The following is a 19,262-nucleotide window of genomic DNA, read 5'->3' as shown; positions in this document are numbered from 1 at the left end:
GAGGAACAAACCAGAGCTGCCACCTGCCCTACCTGCAACAAGGGGAAGAGAGGTCTTCTCTTCTATGTGTGCCTTTACTCTGGACACCACAGTTGTCTCATACATGCTGAAGAAGAACAAGAATGAGATCCTTATGAGCACGCTACATAAGGCTGCAGAAGTGAGCACTCGGGAAGACAAAAACCAGCTATCATCCTTGACTACAATGAAAAAAGGGCGGAGTGGACAATCTTGATAAAGTCACAGGCAAATACAGTTGCAAGAGGAAAACCGCCTGCTGGCCCCTCGTCATACTCCACAACATCACTGACGTATCCATGTACAATGCCTTTGTGATTTGGAGTGAGCTAAACCCAACCTAGCAGGCAAGCAAGAGGAACTGGAGGAGGTTCTTTTTGGAGGAGCTTGGAAAGGCCCTTGTGGCTCCTTCCATGCAAAAACGGCAACACCTCCCCTGCACAGAAGCCTCAGCAGCATTCGTGAGGACAGCGCAGCAATCTGAGCCTGGCCCTGCTCAAGAAGCATCCACAGGGGTGCAGTGGTCAGCACTGTCGCCTCACAGCAAGAAGGTTCCGGGTTTGAGCCCCAGGTCCAGCACAGGATCTTTCTTTGTGGAGTCTTCATGTTCTCCCTGTTCCTGCTGGGTTCTCTCTGGTACTCCAGCTTCCTCCCACAGTCCAAAGACATCAAGAGGGGACCAGGTTAATCCAGACTCTAAACTGACTGTAGGTGTGGCTGGGAGAGCCAATGGTTGTCTGTCTCTATGTGTTGGCCCTGCCATGGACCGGAGACCTGTACAGGGTGAACCCCACCTCTTGCCTGAAAGCTGCTGGGATAGGCTCCACCCCCAACACCCTTAACAGGAATAAGAGAAGGAAGAAGGAAGGAAGAGAACTGATGGCTGATGGATGGAATAGAATAAATTCAAATCGTCGTCATACGCTTATACCTTACTAGTAAGAGCCTATCCCAGCGTCAACAGGCCAGAGGCAGGGTTCACCCTGGACAGGTCCCCAGTCCATCGCAGGGCCAACATACAGAGACAAACAACCATTCACACTCACATTCACACCTACGGTCAATTTAGAGTATCAATCAGCCTCGTCCCCAATTGATGTCTTTGGACTGTGGAGGAAGCTGGAGTACCAGAGAGAACCCACACAGGAACAGGGAGAACATGGAGACTCACACAGAAATATCCCGCGCCCGAGCCGGGACTCGAACCCGGAACCTTCTTGCTGTGAGGCGACAGCGCTGACCACTGCACCACCGAGCAGCCCTAAGTTCAAATCATTATGACTTTTTTTAATAACATGAAATTATCTTGTATAATAGACATTTCACCAATCACGAGTGGTGTTTAAACTTAAAAAATACACTTTCCCTGGTCTATGAAACATTCAGGAAGGACTCATCAATCATTTTTTGTAGTAGCATAGGTCATTTAAACAGTATGGATAGGTTTGGGGTTATAACTCTACTGAAAATACTTGCTACGAGGGCAATTCATGGGGCGGGTCAATTTTGACCCGGACCATACTGTGAAGGTAAGGGATTTGAACAGTAGGAGAGGGTTAAAGATGCTCTTTTTGACCCTTGTACAGACCCCCCCCTGAGTCACACTTTACCCTAACCTTAACCCTAACCCCTCACCCACCATTTTTCCATCCATCTTTGCTGTGACCTGTAATGTTTGAAGAAACACCACTGGTAAATGATAACTAAACACATTTATTGCACATTTTATTTTAATAGTTAAGTAGATGTTCATTGTGCTTTGAATAAATTAGTTTAACACAAAGGTGCAAAAGACAACCTTTTGAAGAAAACAAATAATTTGAAAAGATAATACATCCATAGAAGTTTTAGAAAGGTGCAAAGTTATAAGTATATCTAAGTATAAATTTATGAGGAAAAAAATCATATAGTGGTGAAATAATCATTTGGAATTTTTAATAAGTCCTAAATATTCATAATATGTACATTTCAGAGAGTTGGCTGATGAAGCATTTAGAGTCTCTTTGCCAATAGCATCAACATGTTCTTATCACATGTTATCCATGTGTTACTGTTAGTGTGTGACAACAGACCACATTAATTATCTGTCTTTTTACATTACAACACTGATCATATATGGTTAGTTTGGTCAAGCTGGCAACCAGTAGAATAGATTAGTGTAGCAAGAGGTAGAGCAGCTCCTGCTTACCGGGAGGTACAAATGCTGTCTATTGCACCTTAAAACTCATTAAGCACATTGAGCCAAAAGCCACCTCTGTCTCTCAATGCCAACTTTTAAGTCAGTTAAAGTTTAATCTCTGAGATGCATACCCCTGCAGATACGAACATAAGAACAAAACAAAACAAAATTATGGTTAAATACACAAAACCCTGTTTCCAGGTACACCTAGAATGATTTAATACTCCATAACTGTCAAGGTCACTGCAGTACAAACTGCAAGACTTTCCCCTCAGAAGTTCCCCATGCAATGTCTTCTTTTTGGAAGATGGAAACAAGTTTTACAGGACTCTAGACTAACCTGTCCAATGGTAGCACTGGTGCTTCAACTTTAAGCTCGTGATTTGATCGTTTACTTCTTTTGGGTTACAGCATAATATTAATCGATGACCTTGCGTGTTAATAAATAGTTGTCTTATATGCCTCTGTAAAACAATAAAACTGACTTGAAACTGAATATTCATTCAAAATATTTGACTTTGTGACAATTCAAGCCCTGTACAGTGTATGCTGCACATGATGTATGTCATACACAATGTCTGTCAGTCAGTCTTGAGGCCTATCCTACTGTATCAGGGTAACAGCTTAGGGTAACAGGCAAGTTAAATTCAAGCCTTTAAAAGACTTTTTAATGCCACTTAGAATGGAATTTAAGACCTCAAGGGTGTACTAGAGAGCAAGTTCAACATAGCCAGGCTTTCTTTTACTAAGCCAGCTCGACAAACCCTAAACTCGCAATCAGAGGTAATTGGTATCACGACGGTGTATGTGATCTTTCTTTGTCCATTCAGGCTTTCTGCTTCAGGCTCTGTGTGCGTCGCCATCATAAGGAGCATTTTAATGTGTCATTTGAGTCTTTCGAAATGGATGGATTGCATGCCACCTATTTTAGTCAAGAAGAGCAAGTGACTGTAATGGAGGGCTTTGAACAATATCAAACAATTATGACAGCAAAAAGCAACACAGTTGCTGCAAATAAGGCGAGAGAGCAATGCTGGCAGAAAATTCAGATTGTGTAAATTTGTAAGTTTATATTTTTATTTGACCACTGAATGCAGTCTCTGTGCCTCCCATATCCAAAGCTCTTAAACTGCCTAGGCAGTGCTATGAAGGAATTAGAGTTATACATTATATTTCAAACACAAGTATTCGTCACACTGATTATTGATATCGTGAACTATTAATGTATATTACCTGCAATTTTATAGAAGGCCTCTTTTATAGCCATTGTAGGAAAAAGGACAGGGAATACTACAAACATATTCAGTAGTTCAGTGAGAGCAAGTACAACTTTGCGAATCGCGCGGCATGCAGTGTTCTTGCTCAGATTTTGCGCATCACCAACTGAATGCATGTAGGTTCCCGTGGCAAAAAAAACAATTACATGCACAGTTTTTGCTACTGTGAGTGTGTGGCTCCTTTTTGTGGAGTTATTCACATACGGCTGTTCCAGCAGTTTGCATGAATAACGTATTCCCTCAGTTTAGAATCTGTAGTGTCCATAGGGTATCAGTCAGGAAAAGATAGTGGATCACTCCAGTCTCTAAATACTTTCTCCCTCCAGTGATACCATTTTTCAAAAGAGATGGCTCGTGAAAGAGATATATTATAGATTTATAGATGATTTAAGCTGAAACTCAGAACATAGCCTGCTCTGGACTACGTTAAGTTTGCTGCATCAGTTGCCATGGTGATCTAGCCAGGTTAAAAGAGAGCCACCTTCGTTCCGTTGAAAACCCTGGTTTTAGTCTCAACATACCTTGCTAACCCACTCATCTGGCTTCATAGTCCACTCCTCTGGGCTGTTCCAAGATTAATGACCTTCAACCCCGAATATCTGGACTGGCAGATCACAGCAATAGCGGACATGCAGAACCAGTTTTTTTGGTTTGCCAGGTCTAGAGTGTTCTTCCAGCTAGTTGCAACACTGACATGCTGGTAATGTTTTGCTGAACAGATGCAACACTTTCCTGGTTAAAATCTTAAGCTGCTTTGAGGAGAGCATCTGTTTGTTACATCTGCTACTCAGTGATGTCATAGAGCTTCAAGGGCTTCCTTCTCCTTATTACTTGGTACTTAGACGGCGTTATGGAAGGGGGTGTTCTCGGTGTCACATGACCCGTTGCCGCTCCGAGCATGCTATGACATGCAGGAGTGCTTGCCTGGTTGCAGACAACACACAACAGCAGAGCAGACTGCTTTTGGTATTTCTGCACTCCAAATATTCTTGTTTCATTCTTTAACCGGCCGAATCAAGATGAGGTTTACCGCTTGCTCAAATGTCTTTGTATGGTTTGAAGATGCATCAGGTGTCGACGCGTTAGTCTGTGATGAATTTCTTTCAAGTTATCTGTGTGAGTCAACTACTACGTATGAGCTCTTTCCTCTGGAGTTTCGTCTCTTTAACTTTACAAGATTAGAACAGGTTGTAGTGTATCATTTTGTTGCTGAGCATCATTGCCTGAACTGAAAGTAGGTCATCACAGAGTGCCCGCTTGCTCTGGCTCTGTTAGCACCTTTGGTTATGTGATTGTTTCTTACATATCTTTGCGGTCCCTTGTGACACCTCCACTGGCAGACCCTGTCACTTGTTGTTCTTTGAATAATAATTGATGAAGCATGAAATTTAGAAACTTCCTCCAGTAGCTGTTTGAGCAGCTCACCCACATTTTGATTCTGCTCCTGCACCTGAGTTTTTCTTAATTGGTCAGCGATCATTCATCGATGATCACTGGAAATCACAAGTCTGGCCAGTTTTTTCCATTTAAGTAACTCAAGGAATCTTTGAAACACAATGGAAATTCAGCTTACCATTATCTTGTAAATTCCTCTTGTGGCTCCAGTGGCTGCTGCCTCAGCAAATGTTGAGATATTTATCCCCTTTTAAAACAGTATCAAAAAGATCCCTGTAAGAAATACTGCCCGTTTTGCTGCTCTGGACTGCAGTGTGGATGGTTATCTAAATCTAGCCCACTCTTGAAAGGTTTGGAAATTGATGTTATGAATAATGAAGGGAGCAGATTTCCCAAACCTATTACACATAGCTGTCAAGGCCACAGAATGCCTCGATATTTTTCAACATAGTGGGATTTTTAGTATGAGTGACGGTTCTGATCAAACTGTGGATGAGTTAATTCAATTGTTTGGCTCTTAATGATGGCTTGTTCAACATGTATTTTGAGCAGATCTGACAGTAATTGATTATAAAGTCACAGTTCTCTATAATGACAAGCCTTCCTTAGAGAAGGAATCTCCCTCTGGGGAGAAAATAACACTTAATAACAGTAACTAGGGCATGGTATGAATGGGGAGTCTGTGAAATATTTTGCATGTTATGCTGTGCAAATCCTGAGTACTTCAACCTCTTGAGTGCCTGGCCTGTTCAGAGGTTGATCATTTTATGTTTCTTGTTAGAAATATACTCAGTATAGTGTAGCTGCCATTAAAATGGATAAAAAATACCCGACTGATATGATCTATTTTTGTTTTTGTTTTACTTAATTAATTTAATGGTAAGTCTCCTACACTACTCAGTAAATAATTAACACGTAAGAAGAATTCATAATGTATAAATTGAAATTGACAGATATAATGCATTATATTAACAGTGCAAAAGGCACCTTAGGAGAAGCACATCATAATATGTAACAAGGTGTACTGTTGACATTTAGATACTCTAATGCATCTTCTTCAGAGCATATTGCTCTCTTTAAGAAGAAGATGCATTGCAACACTGAAGAGTCTGCTTTGCACTTTCATAATAAATACTATTTCCAAGGTAATACATTCAAACAGGTGGAAGCAGGGGTGCATTCCCTTCACTCCATAATGCCTGTCCCAACTTTTCCTTCATTGCATAAAGAGATCTGCAAACATCTGATGTGATTTGACTGTCTTTCAAATCACTTTTCTTGCAGTAAACAGGGCATGCTCAGCAAGATTATGTATCATGAAATGCTTGTAAAACTTGGTGGTGGTGGAGACTTTTATGTATTTTGGCTTTCCGGCTGTGTAAGTCAAATCCAAAATAGTCCCACAGAGGTCATTTTGTTTTCTTCTTTGCAAAAATTTAACATAATTCTCTGTGTGGTGGATCTGTTAGAACAAGAACCTTGATATTAAGAGACTTGTGTGTTGCAACTATGCAGGTTCCTGTAGGATTGGCCTGAATACCACAGAAGTATGTGTTGTACACATGGAATATCTGTATCTGTACACTGTAGAATATCTTCCTTAATGCATTCAAAATGTGCTGTTTTACTTTATCTAATCAGCCTCTTTAATTATAATTTTTAAACATTTTTGTACTATTGTATTATCTAGAAAAGTATCTTAGCCTCCAGAAGTGGGTAAGAATGGGCCTGTTCTACATTCACACCAATTCACGCTTACCTCAGGAAAACAGCTCTTATTCTCAGCCAAAAAGCCTTTACTTTCTTGTCTAAGTTGGAGTTTCCACACACACATGCATGCGCACACACACACACAAACACACACACACACACACACACTCACGTACACACACACACTCACACACACACACACACACACACACACACACACACACACACACACACACAGGGAAGGCCCTGGCAGAGACCTGCCACTGTGCGTGAGGGCATGAGGGCAGCCAAAGACCACAGTTTACTTGAGGAAGCCATCAGCTCTTGAGCTTAAAATAACAGAAGAAAATGTGTCCTGCCCCCGGTCAGGCCTGCTGGCTCAATCTGCTTTACTTTCTGCTCTGAATGTGGAGAAAAATAACTCCAAATTAGTTTGCCTCAAGAGAATTTATAAATCTTTTTTATTTTGGACCCATCCATCAACTCTTTTATGCTCTATAACATATTTTAATATGAGCTAAGTCAACATGCTTCAGCCCTCCTCTTCCTTCTTCTTTCCTCCCTCCTTACCAATCTATTAGTTCATGCTTTTCTCATAACAGTAGTTCGTTCTTTAAGAGAAGGCACCGTAGCCTTAATTATCTGTGATCTCTCTGATCTGGTCACCCAACATCAAGTGTCACTGCAGCCTGAAGAAGCCGGGGCTGTATCAAAGGTCTTCACCTAGATTTGTGGAGTCAGAAGTTTCAAACCCTGTAATGGCAGAAAAATTTGGACAATACCAGCAACTATATATTTCATATTGCAGAATTGTTAGGATGCAGGTTTGATGATTTATAGTAGAATATCACAAATATTATTCTGTCTCTAACCAAAGCTTTTTCCCACAGGTAACTTTTAGAATGTAGTTTCACACTTGGCTCATGCTAAACAAGTTAGGATTTCAGTGTTTCTTAGAATAAAGGTGGACATCCAAATATATGTAATATCCTACATAATAACTTGGAGCATGAACTATGAAGTACAGGATGAATTTTGCTACCGATGGAACCCTTTAATCAGAGAAAATTAAATAAAGAACCAATGTGGGGTCAATATAAATGTTGTTTGATGTTAAAGTTTGTTATAGTACTATCGGGGTTACCGTAGTTTGTCCATCTCTCTGTAAGGATAGCTGTCTAACTAAGTTGGGAGTATGAATAACCTTAGGTTGGGGAACAATCGATTTGATTTTGGAATTGATCCAGAGCATCATTGGTATCTGGTAGGGTTGTCTCGATACTAGAATTTCAATATTCGATACCGATACCAAGGAAAAAAGTCGACACTCTATCCAGTTTTCAATACCATGGGAAAAAATGACAAAATAATAGGCATAAAATGTTTTTAATTATGAGAATGATTTGCAACTTTGAAATCTATCGGGTGACAAAGACGGTGTAGCTTATCCTCGACATCAACTACGCAGGGCAGGGATTATTAGCTGCTAGCTGAATGTTAACAGACTGCTAAAATGGCTGATGTTAACGTGGGGGCCTGTCGACATTTATTATAACTCAGGGCTCTCAAGTCTCACACTTTTGTTGTGTGGCACATGCATTTCAGCCACTTCACACACACAATGATGTGTTTCTCACCCTTAAATATCACATTCTGTTATGGTGAAGTATATTTCGGTATATAGCATGTAGCCTAGCTGATGCTAGGAAAAGTAGTTGTCAATGAATAGCCTACAACCCAGCAATACAATACATCTATGATGTAACTCCCCCATTGTCACATCTCACGCCCACAGAGAATGCAATCTTGAGAGCCATGGTCATAATAATGTTTAATACTTAAATGTTGTTGAAACGGGAGCTTTACTGACCTCTCACAATTTGGTGCAAAAAGTTGGGTGTCTGTCTTTCAGGTGTTTTGTCAAGTTGTTAGTGCTGCTTGACTTTGTTGCCACTGCCTTGTAACAGTGCTTGCAAACAGGCCTGTCATTATGTATGATGTCCCCCTAACTGTTTTCCTCATGTGCAAAATACTTCCATACTTTGCTTTTGACATTTTCGACTAAAATTGGTTGCGAAGGTCCAGCAGCAGCACTTGCCATGTTTCACCAGCTCTGTACCATAAACGCTGAGCTTCGAGTAAGGGGAGGAGCAAAGAGGTAGTCCGTGTGTACGGCGGTGCTGAGTGAAGCTGTGTGTCAACTTCAGGAGGAGACGTTGCCGTTGGTATCGATACTTTTGCAAATGAGTATCTTATCCTTATACTAATTTTTAGCATTGAATAATATCTGGTTATCGATACTTTTGACAACCCTAGTATCTGGTGTGTCATACTGTAGTAGACCTTTAAATAATTCTTGATAACCTGGTCCAATTAAGACGACTGAAAACAATCACAGACACATTGTACCTTAGTAGAAAGAATATGAAGTATTTATTTGGACCATGACCTTAAGAAGTTCCTGAAAAGAGGGGCTATAACAAACAGCAGTCATAATTAAAGCTGCAAGCAGCGTTGTTAGGGCCTGTGCGGCCGCGTCACTGACACCAGCCTGAATCTAACGGTGTCTTGGTCAAATCCCTGGGACTTGTAGTTTAGGAGATAGAAGCCTGAGTCTGATGCAGAGCTGATAGCAGAGCTGAGAGCTGGCCCTTTAAGAACCCCTCCCCCACTGCACTGTCTTTGATCTGTGCTAGAGTGGAGAGAGTGGAGGATTAAGAGAATTGGAGTGTGGAAAAGTGGAATAAGTTGGCATACGTTGGTCAAGAGTGACACATAATACCATATTTTTGTAGGGATTTTTGTCAGGAATGCAGTGGTGTGTTTGTAAAAGCTGTGGGATGTATGGTGTAGACGTGAGAAGCGTTTGTTTGACAGTATGTACCCTGAGAGGACACGGTCTCCCCATAGTCAAGTGAAGTCAAGTCAGTTTTATTTGTATTCGCCAAATCACTACAAAAGTTATCTCATGACACTTTACAAGTAGAGCAGGTCCAGTACCACACTCCTTCAATGAATTTACACCCAACAATTCTCCATCAGCAGCACATCCTGCAACAGCGGTGACGAAAACCTTCCTTTACCAGGCAGGAACTTCGAACAGACCCAGGCTCAATGGGGACGGCCTTCTGCTTTGACCGGTTGAGGGGAAAGAGAGCAGGAGAGCAGGGCAGAGACAAAGACAGATAATGGAGGAAGACAGATATGCAGAAGGAAAGAGAAGGAAAGAGATAAAGAGAGAGAGAAAAGGAAGAAACTCATGGACAGACGGGGACGTGAGCAGGTGGACCTACAGGTGGCAGCCTGAGCCTCTTCAGGTATGCAGCCTCCTCCAGCAGCACCCGGGATCTGGGATGAGGGGAGCCCGAAGGCTCTCGAGAAGAAGATGAGTTAGTCATATGTATGAGTATGATTTATGTATGACAAATATAGGAGGACAGAGAGGAGTAGAGAGAAGCCCAGTGCACCATGGGAGATCCCCCAGGAGCCTAAGCCTATAGCACCATATCTAAGAGCCAGCCTAAGCCTATAGCAGCATATTTAAGCACCAGCCTAAGCAGCCCAACTATAAGCCTGATCAAAAAGGAAGGTCTTAAGTCTGCTCTTAAAGGTAGAGAGGGTGTCTGCATCCCAGACCGAAACTGGGAGACAGTTCCACAGGAGGGGAGCCTGATAGCTGAAGGCTCTGGCTCCCATTCTACTTTTGGAAACTCTAGGAACCACCAGTAACCCTGCATCCTGGGAGCGAAGGGTTCTAGCTGGGTAATAGGGGACTAGGAGCTCTGTCAAATATGAAGGTGCCTGACTGTTGAGGACTTTGTATGTTAGAAGGAGAATTTTGAATTCTATTCTGAATTTGATAGGGAGCCAATGCAGAGAGGCCAGTACAGGAGAGACATGGTCTCTTCTACCAGTTCTCGTCAACACGCGGGCAGCAGCATTTTGGACCAGCTGGAGAGTCTTTAGGGACCTACTGGTGCTGCCTGATAGAGGGGAATTGCAGTAATCCAGCCTGGAAGTGACAAAAGCATGGACTAGGCAAGGCAAGGCAAGGCAATTTTATTTGTATAGCCCGTTTTCACAAACAGTTTGTCTCAAAGGGCTTGTTTTAGGGACTAGTTTTTCTGCATCTTTTTGAGACAGGATGTGTCTGATCTTAGCAATGTTTCGTAAATGAAAGAAAGCAGTCCTAGAAATTTGCTTAATGTGGGCATGAAAGGACAAATCCTGATCAAAGAGAACTCCGAGGTTCCTTACGGTCGTGCTGGGGGCCAAGGTAACACCTCCCAGGGTACGTATCTCATTAGATAGGGTGTCTCTAAGATGTTTTGGGCCCAGGACAATGACTTCAGTTTTATTGGAGTTTAATAGAAGGAAATTAAGGGTCATCCAAGTTTTTGTCTCCTTTAGACAGGCCTCCAGTTTAGTCAGCTGATTTATTTCATGTGGATGCATTGATAAGTACAGCTTTTGTATTGTAAACTGTGTTCTTGTCGATAACATCTACTGCACGTCTGTCCGTCCTGGGTGAGGGATCCCTCCTCTGTTGCTCACCCTGAGGTTTCTCAGATTTTTCCCTGTTAAAAGGGTTTTCGATGGAGTTTTTCCTCAGTCGATGTGAGGCTCTAAGGGCAGAGGATGTTGTTATGATGCCATGTGAAGCCCTTTGAGACAAACTGTTTGTGAAAATGGGCTCTACAAATAAAATTGCCTTGCCTTGCCTGTTTGTCGTCAGCATAACAGTGAAAATTAATTGAGTGTTTTCTAATAATTTGACAGAGAGGAAGCAGATAAAGGGTGAAGAGGATTGGTCCAAGCACAGAGCCTTGAGGAACACCATAAGTGACTGCAGTGGTTTCCGAGGGTTTATCATTAGTGAGTACAAACTGAGATCGACCAAGTAAATATGACCTGAACCAGTTAAGTGCAGTTCCTTTAATGCCAATGACATGTTCCAGTCTCCGTAGAAGGATATGGTGGTCAGTGGTATCAAAAGCTGCACCAAGATCTAATAAGACCAGCACAGAGACCAGTCCCTCATCTGATGCTAGTGGGAGGTCATTGGTAACTTTGACTAGTGCTGTTTCTGTGCTATGATGAATCCTGAACCCTGAATGAACTGATGACAACGACGTCGTCGCTGGTCCGATTAGGCAGGGGTCCAGAGAACACGACGGTGTCCGACATCGTCTTCGCAAAACTAAACATGTGGCACACTGAGCAGGAGAGAGGAGAGCGAGAGGGGGAAGCCATTGCTAACTTAGAGTGGAGAGTTTACAAAAATAAAGGCTGGCCTAAGTTTAAAGACAGATAGTCTTTAAACTTAGGCCAAATAAAGCAAATAGATATGCAGTTTGGTAAGGTAATTTGTCAAAGAATAAGGAATTAGCGGGGATGATCTCACTTTAGCTAGCACATCAAGCAAAGCACTACGTTCAGCAATGTACAAACAGGAAGTGAGGTCACACGCTTACCACAACGCAGGTAGAGAGGAGGGGCACAGGAAACAGGCAGTTGGGAGAGTAATGTGTGAATGTTTGGAAGCGATACTGTTAATGCCGTAGGAGGAGATAGATTTTTTTCAGGGAGTAAAAAAAGTCCTCATTTTGACAGTTTTGTCCAGTTTGTGGACATTCTGTTGTAGATAGGTGAGGGTCAGAGTGTATGAATTTTTCGTCTTGATGAGACGAGTCCAACGGTGTTGGTGCCATCTTTGTGGGACATTGTTGTGAGGAGTTATAGCGCTCCAAATTATCAGAAATTATCTTTTGGTTGTGTGGCTCCCTAGGTGGTGCTATTGACTTTTGTGGTGTTTTTTTTTAGATTAGTGAATGTTTAGGCAGACCAGAGAAGTGTGCCGAATTTCAGTGAATTTCATGCATGTTCAGGGGGTGAAATTAGATAATACGCATATTGTGCGCACTCATTGACAGACAGCAAAAACAGTCTAGTACCAGGTTTTGAATGGGTGTGTATGTGAAAACCGGCTCCGGGCCATCTGGCCGAGCTGCCTCATGGGTGTTGGGGGGTGCTGGGACACTGTTTAGTATGTGTTTTTAGTGCTGCTAATGTGTTGCTCTGCCGAGCACACATATCAGGGTCTTCGCCTGAAGTGCCTTCAGGCTCAGGCCTTAATGATCAACACTCTACTACGAACAGACTATTGCATACTTCCCTGCACTCAACACTGCAAGAGGGTAAAACAGTGCTAACATCAATAACAAAAGCACAGCAAAAGGGCACAAGGAGCAAATACACTGCGAACTACGGGGGAACCTTCCAAACTAAGTCACACCAATTGTGTCACAAGAGGGGTAAACAGCTGCAATGACAACCTCCGACTATTATTCGGAGGTTATTATTATTTATATATATATATATATATATATACTGTATATATATATGGCTGCACGGTGGTGCAGTGATTAGCACTGTCGCCTCACAGCAAGAAGGTTCTGGGTTCGAGTCCCAGCTCAGGCAATGGATCTTCTGTGTGGAGTCTGCATGTTCTCCCCGTGCCTGCGTGGGTTCTCTCCGCGTCCTCCGGCTTCTTCCCACCATCCAAATACATGCAATTGGTGACTAGGCTGATTGGATACTCTAAATTGACCGTAGGTATGGATGTGAGTGTGAATGGTTGGTTGGTTGTCTCTCTATGTTGGCCCTGCGATGGACTGGGGACCTGTCCAGGGTGTACCCTGCCTCTGGCCCGTTGACGCTGGGATAGGCTCCAGCCCCCCCCCCCCCCCGTGACCTTTAATGTACGAATAAGCAGAAAACGATGGATGGATGGATATATATACTTAAAAAAGTATAAAAACCCATTGAAAATCAAAAAGATTTAATGGAAACATGTTATATCTGGTCCTGAAGCAAGTGGGATCTGGATCTTTCAGCTAAACACAAAGCACCATATGTGTTGTGCTCTAACAGGATGAAGAGGCCATTCATTGTGGGCCACAGGCACTTACTAACTCCCCTGTTTCCTTGCTACCTAAAGGAAGCTTTGCACTTCAACTCCTCAAGCAGTAATGGCTCCCCTACTTAGCTCTCTTTACTGCTGGCAACAGTATAGCACCCTTCCCTCAAGTGCTAAAGTCCCAATAGAATAACTTTGGACTGTTCTTTGCATCCCACACAGCTGCGGAGAACATAAAGGCCATTTTTATATCAGCCCACTCACTGCTGGGTCTTGACATGTGTCAATCATCCGTCATCAGTTGAGGTTGGTGATGATACCACCACATTCTTTCCACTGTCACATGAGTAGAGTGACCGTGTTTTTCTCAACACAACATCTTCTTTGCATAAGTATGCCTTCCGTAAGGACCTTCTAGTTTTTGATGCAATGGGGCAAATCAGACAAGAAGAGAAAGACAGCACCAGAAAAGTGTATGTGTATATTCTCCAGTGCTTCTCAGGTCAGAACTTAGAATACAGATGTCCAAGAAGAGGCCACTGGTGCACATCAGTTACCTTTATATTATCTTTCGTACCAATAAGTCCATCCATCCATGCATTTTCTACCACTTATCCTGTTAAGGGTTGTGGAAGGGGGGGTGGAGCCTATCACAGCTGCCTTGGGTGAGAGGCAGGGTTCACCCTGGACAGGTCACAAGTCCATCGCATGGCCAACACATGTAGACAGACAACCATTCACTCTCACAGCCACACCTATGGTCAATTTAGAGTCTGGATTCACCTCGTCCCCTCTTGATGTCTTTGGACTGTGGGAGGAAGCCTGAGTACCTGGAGAGAAACCCACCAAGGCACAGGGAGAACATACAAACTCCATAGAGAAAGACCCCGTGCTCAAGTTGGGGCTCGAACCCAGAACTTTCTTGCTGTGGGGCGACAGTGCGAACCACTGTGCCACCCCCAATAATTCCCTGCATTAAAAAAATAGCTTTATTTGTTATTCGAATGTGACTATAAGGACCCCAACAATTGGCCTTCCTTTCACAAAATATGTTAAAACTGCATTTTAACAGCCCAATTTTCAAAATTTCTTGGGGGGTTTCTCCCCCAAGAAATATAGTCTAACATTGTTTGCTATATGCCTCTTATTCATAAAACCTGACTATAATAGAGTCCAGTACTCCCCTTAATCTTTTAGCCAATAAGAGAGGAATTATTTTATAATCATTGTTAAGATGACAAATTGGTCATCAATTATCTCAAAGTAATTTGTCCTTGTTTGCTTTGGGAATTAAAACAGTAATACCTTAGGTCAGAGTAGTGGGGAGACATTTATTATTAATACATTTTCAAAATACTTTATAAAGGGTGTCAGTTCAGTGACAAAATATTTATAGAATTCAGATGTCAGGCTATCTGACCCTGGGGATTTGTTGTTTTTGAGTTGATCTATAGCTTGCTGAACTTCTTGAGGTGATATAGGCCTGTTGCAGGACTCTCTATCTGCTGCACTTATTATTTTAACAGAAAGGGAGTTTAAGAAATTATCAGCTGCAGTGTGGCTATAGTTAAAACGATACAGATCTTTTTAAAAATTTGAGCAAAATTCTGCTATTTTACTAATGATGTTGTTGGTGGGATGATGTTTCTTTGGGTTAAAGTAATAATGAGAGTTTTGTTCCCCTTCTAACCATTTAGAGTGCGATCTCATGAAAGCACCTTTTGCCTTTAGCGATATAATTTGTCAAGTTTGATTTGTGAGCAACATAGTTCCTCTTTTTCTTCCTCTGTTAGGAGTCAGGGTCTTTGCTGGATAACTTAGTTATGCTTGAGACAATGCACAAGTTCTCTGCTTTCCTTTTCTTAACCGTTTGATTACCCTTCTTTCTTAAATATTTTCCTATCTCATATTTGAGAAGTCTCCAGTTAAGCCCAACAGATTTTTCATTGTTAGCTTTAAACCAGTAGAATGAAATCTTATCCATAATCCTTTTTTTTTTCATCATTTTGTAGTATCTAGCAATTAAGGATCCAATAACCTGAATGAGTAGAGAGTACAGGACCGGTAGAGACATTAACAGATATACGTAGCTTTATAATCAGTTAAAGGTGTCGAGTAGATAGGAACATCAACATTATTTTTGTTTAAACAATCAGAAATTAGTCAGTAGTCTAATCAAGATTGTCTAGAGCTGGTTTTATTTCTAGTGTGCACCATCTGAGCAAAACGTGGTTTCTGTATTAGTTTGAATTAAAGAGAGTTTCTCCGGAAGTGGAGACTTACTTGGTGTCATAGGCAGGGGTGAGTAATCATCGTCGAAGTTTGTTTGCGAGTTGCAGTCTGTCCCGTGGTTGTGGTTGCGAGCTGAGAAGCTAGTGTTAGCCTCTTTACTGAGTGCACTAGCATTGTTTTTTTTTTTTGTCCATTCTTTTTGGACATTTTGGTTGTGTTTGTTCAATCCTCTCACCGAAGTATTTGTTAGCATTCTCAAAATAACTATACCAACTGTACTTTCACATACTGATGGTCAGAATGTGCTTCAAAACAGTTTTGGTAAGAGACTGATGGACAGATGTGAGCAGATGGAGCTACGGGTGGTAGCTTGAGCCTCTTCAGGTCTGCAGCCTCCTCCAGCAGCAACCGGGATCTGGGATGAGGGGAGAAGAAGGCTCCGAAGAAGAAGACGAGTTAGTAATACGTATGAGTATGATTTATGTATGACACATATAGGAGGACAGAGAGGAGTAGAGAGAAGCCCAGTGCACCATGGGAGATCCCCCAGCAGCCTAAGCCTATAGCACCATATCTAAGGGCCAGCCTAAGCAGCCCTAACTATAAGCCTGATCAAAAAGGAAGGTCTTAAGTCTGCTCTTAAAGGTAGAGAGGGTGTCTGCATCCCAGACCGAAACTGGGAGACGGTTCCACAGGAGGGGAGCCTGATAGCTGAAGGCTCTGGCTCCCATTCTACTTTTGGAAACTCTAGGAACCACCAGTAACCCTGCATCCTGGGAACAAAGGGTTCTAGCTGGGTAATAGGGGACTAGGAGCTCTGTCAAATATGAAGGTGCCTGACTGTTGAGGACTTTGTATGTTAAAAGGAGAATTTTGAATTCTATTCTAAATTTGACAGGGAGCCATGCAGAGAGGCCAGTACAGGAGAGACATGGTCTCTTCTACTAGTTCTCGTCAACACGCGGGCAGCAGCGTTTTGGACCAGCTGGAGAGTCTTTAGGGACCTACTGGTGCAGCCTGATAGGATGGATTTACAGTAATTCAGCCTGGAAGTGACAAAGGCATGGACTAGTTTTTCTGCATCTTTTTGAGACAGGATGTGTCTGATCTTAGCAATGTTTCATAAATGAAAGAAAGCAGTCCTAGAAATTTGCTTAATGTGGGCCTTAAACGACAGATCCTGATCAAAGAGAACTCCTAGGTTCCTTACGGTCGTGCTGGGGGCCAAGGTAACACCTCCCAGGGTACCTATCTCATTAGATAGGGTGTCTCTAAGATGTTTTAGGCCAAGGATAATGACTTCAGTTTTGTCAGAGTTTAATAAAAGGAAATTATGGGTCATACAAGTTTTTATCTCCTTTAGACAGGCCTCCAGTTTAGTCAGCTGATTTATTTCATGAGGATGCATTGATAAGTACAGCTGTGTGTCGTCAGCATAGCAGGGAAAATTAATTGACTGTTTCCTAATAATGTGACCGAGAGGAAGCAGATAAAGGGTGAAGAGGATTGGTCCAAGCACAGAGCCTTGTGGAACACCATAAGTGACTACAGTGGTTTCTGAGGGTTTATCATTAGTTAGTACGAACTGAGATCGACCTGGACCTATGTGCAGGTCAATAGTGTTGATAGTGTGTTGATCAATTCATTAACCAATTCAGTTTTTGGCATCAGAGATCTGATATTTAATACTCCATATCTAATTTTTAGATTTTTTTGAGTTAATTTAGTGGTTGTGTTAATTTTGATTTCTGATTGACTGAAGTAGAACTGGAATGAGTAAACTGACATGGTCGGGGGACAGACACAGTCTCTATGTAGTTTTGGGTGGGTAACTGCCCTAATGGATACGCAGAGAAGCGTGTAAGACGGTAGCTCTGCCTCCTGGTCTGAACTCTGGGTTGTCAGGGTTTTGGTTCTATTATAAACTGGGCCATATTTCAGGAAATGAGAGCAGCTCCGTCCAACGTGGGATGGATGCCGTCCCTCCAAATCAGACCAGGTCTCACCCAGAACGTTTTCCAATTATCTATGAAGCCCACTTGGTTTGCCAGACACCACCTCGACAGCCAGCTGTTGAATGACGACATGCGACTAAACATGTCGTCGCTGGTCCGATTAGGCAGGGGTCTGCGAACACTACAGAGTCCGACATTGTCTTCGCAAATGTACATAGGTTGTGACCTCCGACTGGTGTAGTCGGATGTCACTACCGCCGACGTGGATAATGATTTTATCTTATTTATGTTTATTTATAGCCAGCAGTTTTAAATCTGACTCAATGTCGCCCGCTCTGGCCCCTGGAATGCACTTGACTATGGTTGCCAGTGTCGCTAATTTCACGTTTCTGATAAGGGAACTTCCAATTACCAGAGTAGTTTTCTCGGCGGGTGTGTCGCCGAGTTGGGAGAACCTATTCGCGAAGAGAATTGGTGGTTTGTCACTGACAGCAGGCTTCTGCTTCGGACTATGTTTACTTTGGACAGTCACCCAGCCACCCTGGTTTCCCAGCTTCTTGGGAGCTGCCGGGGGAATGCTAGTTCGGGCTAAGCTAAGACGGTCTGCACCAGCTAATGGCAACTGGCTAGCTCTAGCGGCTAATTGTTTGGCTCCATCTGTGAGGAGCCACCGCAGGTCCAATTCAACCCCGCTAAGCCTCGCCTCCAATGCTGCAAACAAACCACATTTAACGCACTTATCAAGTTAGATAGTCTTTAAACTGCAGCCAAATAAAGTAAATAGATATGTAGTAATTAGTCAATGAATAAGGAATTAGCGGGGATGATCACACTTTAGCTAGCACAACAAGCAAAGCACTACGTTCAGCAATGCACAAACAGGAAGTGAGGTCACACGCTTACCGCAATGCAGGTTGAGGAAATCAGTGGAGTTCCCACTCCAGCATCTTGCCAGAAAGTGCTGCCCCCAGCTCCTGGTCCGTATTCCATTGCCTGCTTGTGAGGATTTTGATGTTTTAATGGCAGCTGAGTCTTTCAGAATTTTGGAGTCTTGATATTGTATTACATCTCTTTTCCAGCAGACTTTGAACTCCTCTGTGACACTGTTGTTGGTCCTCCCACACAGAGCTGGGCTGCTTCGCCTGCATGGTAAACCAGGCAACCTGCATAGTTATCGGCTGATCTTTCCCTCTGTAGCCTCCACTGATGTGGTAGGTACATCATAAATCTGCAGAGGCAAGATAATGGGAGTCAGAATGCATGTAAATCCAGGACTTGAATTTTCCTGGCTGTCTTTAGTTGTCTTACTTATTTACTATGCCATTCCAGTTCTCTGGCTCCCCTGATTGATGGTTGGATTGCAGCAATATTTTTGAGACTTTGGTCAAAAAGGTTTCCCAAGCTCCTGAATGGCCTCTCAGTGATCACTGGTATAGTAGTACCCTCCACTATATGCCATCCAAACATCCTCCACAATTAAGATGAGGTCATGGATCTTGCTGGGGACTTTGATTTTGACCCATATGAATTGCCAGGTCTGGCCACAGCACAACCAGATCTCTTGTACCCTCACATGC

The 19,262-nt window shown here is 42.7% G+C and overlaps 1 protein-coding gene across 5 annotated transcripts in view; it reads left to right on the top strand.

Moving 5' to 3' along the window:
- Nucleotides 1–19,262, top strand: part of cemip (cell migration inducing hyaluronidase 1) — a 222,443-nt gene that overhangs the window by 1,608 nt on the left and 201,573 nt on the right. The window contains exon 2 of one of the 5 annotated variants that reach the window (XM_086222956.1): nucleotides 11,359–11,454. The exons of 3 other annotated variants lie outside the window; for them this stretch is intronic. The gene's annotated coding sequence lies outside the window, so the exon portion shown is untranslated. Of the gene's footprint in view, nucleotides 1–11,358; nucleotides 11,455–17,204; nucleotides 17,305–19,262 lie in introns of those variants that run through there. One more of the 5 variants, XM_086222959.1, reaches the window with a different exon arrangement.

The sequence above is a fragment of the Aulostomus chinensis genome, chromosome 2, assembly GCF_037954235.1.
Source record: "Aulostomus chinensis isolate RoL2024-O1b breed Wild chromosome 2, RoL_Achi_v1.0, whole genome shotgun sequence".
Taxonomy (NCBI): domain Eukaryota; kingdom Metazoa; phylum Chordata; class Actinopteri; order Syngnathiformes; family Aulostomidae; genus Aulostomus; species Aulostomus chinensis.
This window is presented reverse-complemented; position numbering and strand designations above follow the sequence as displayed.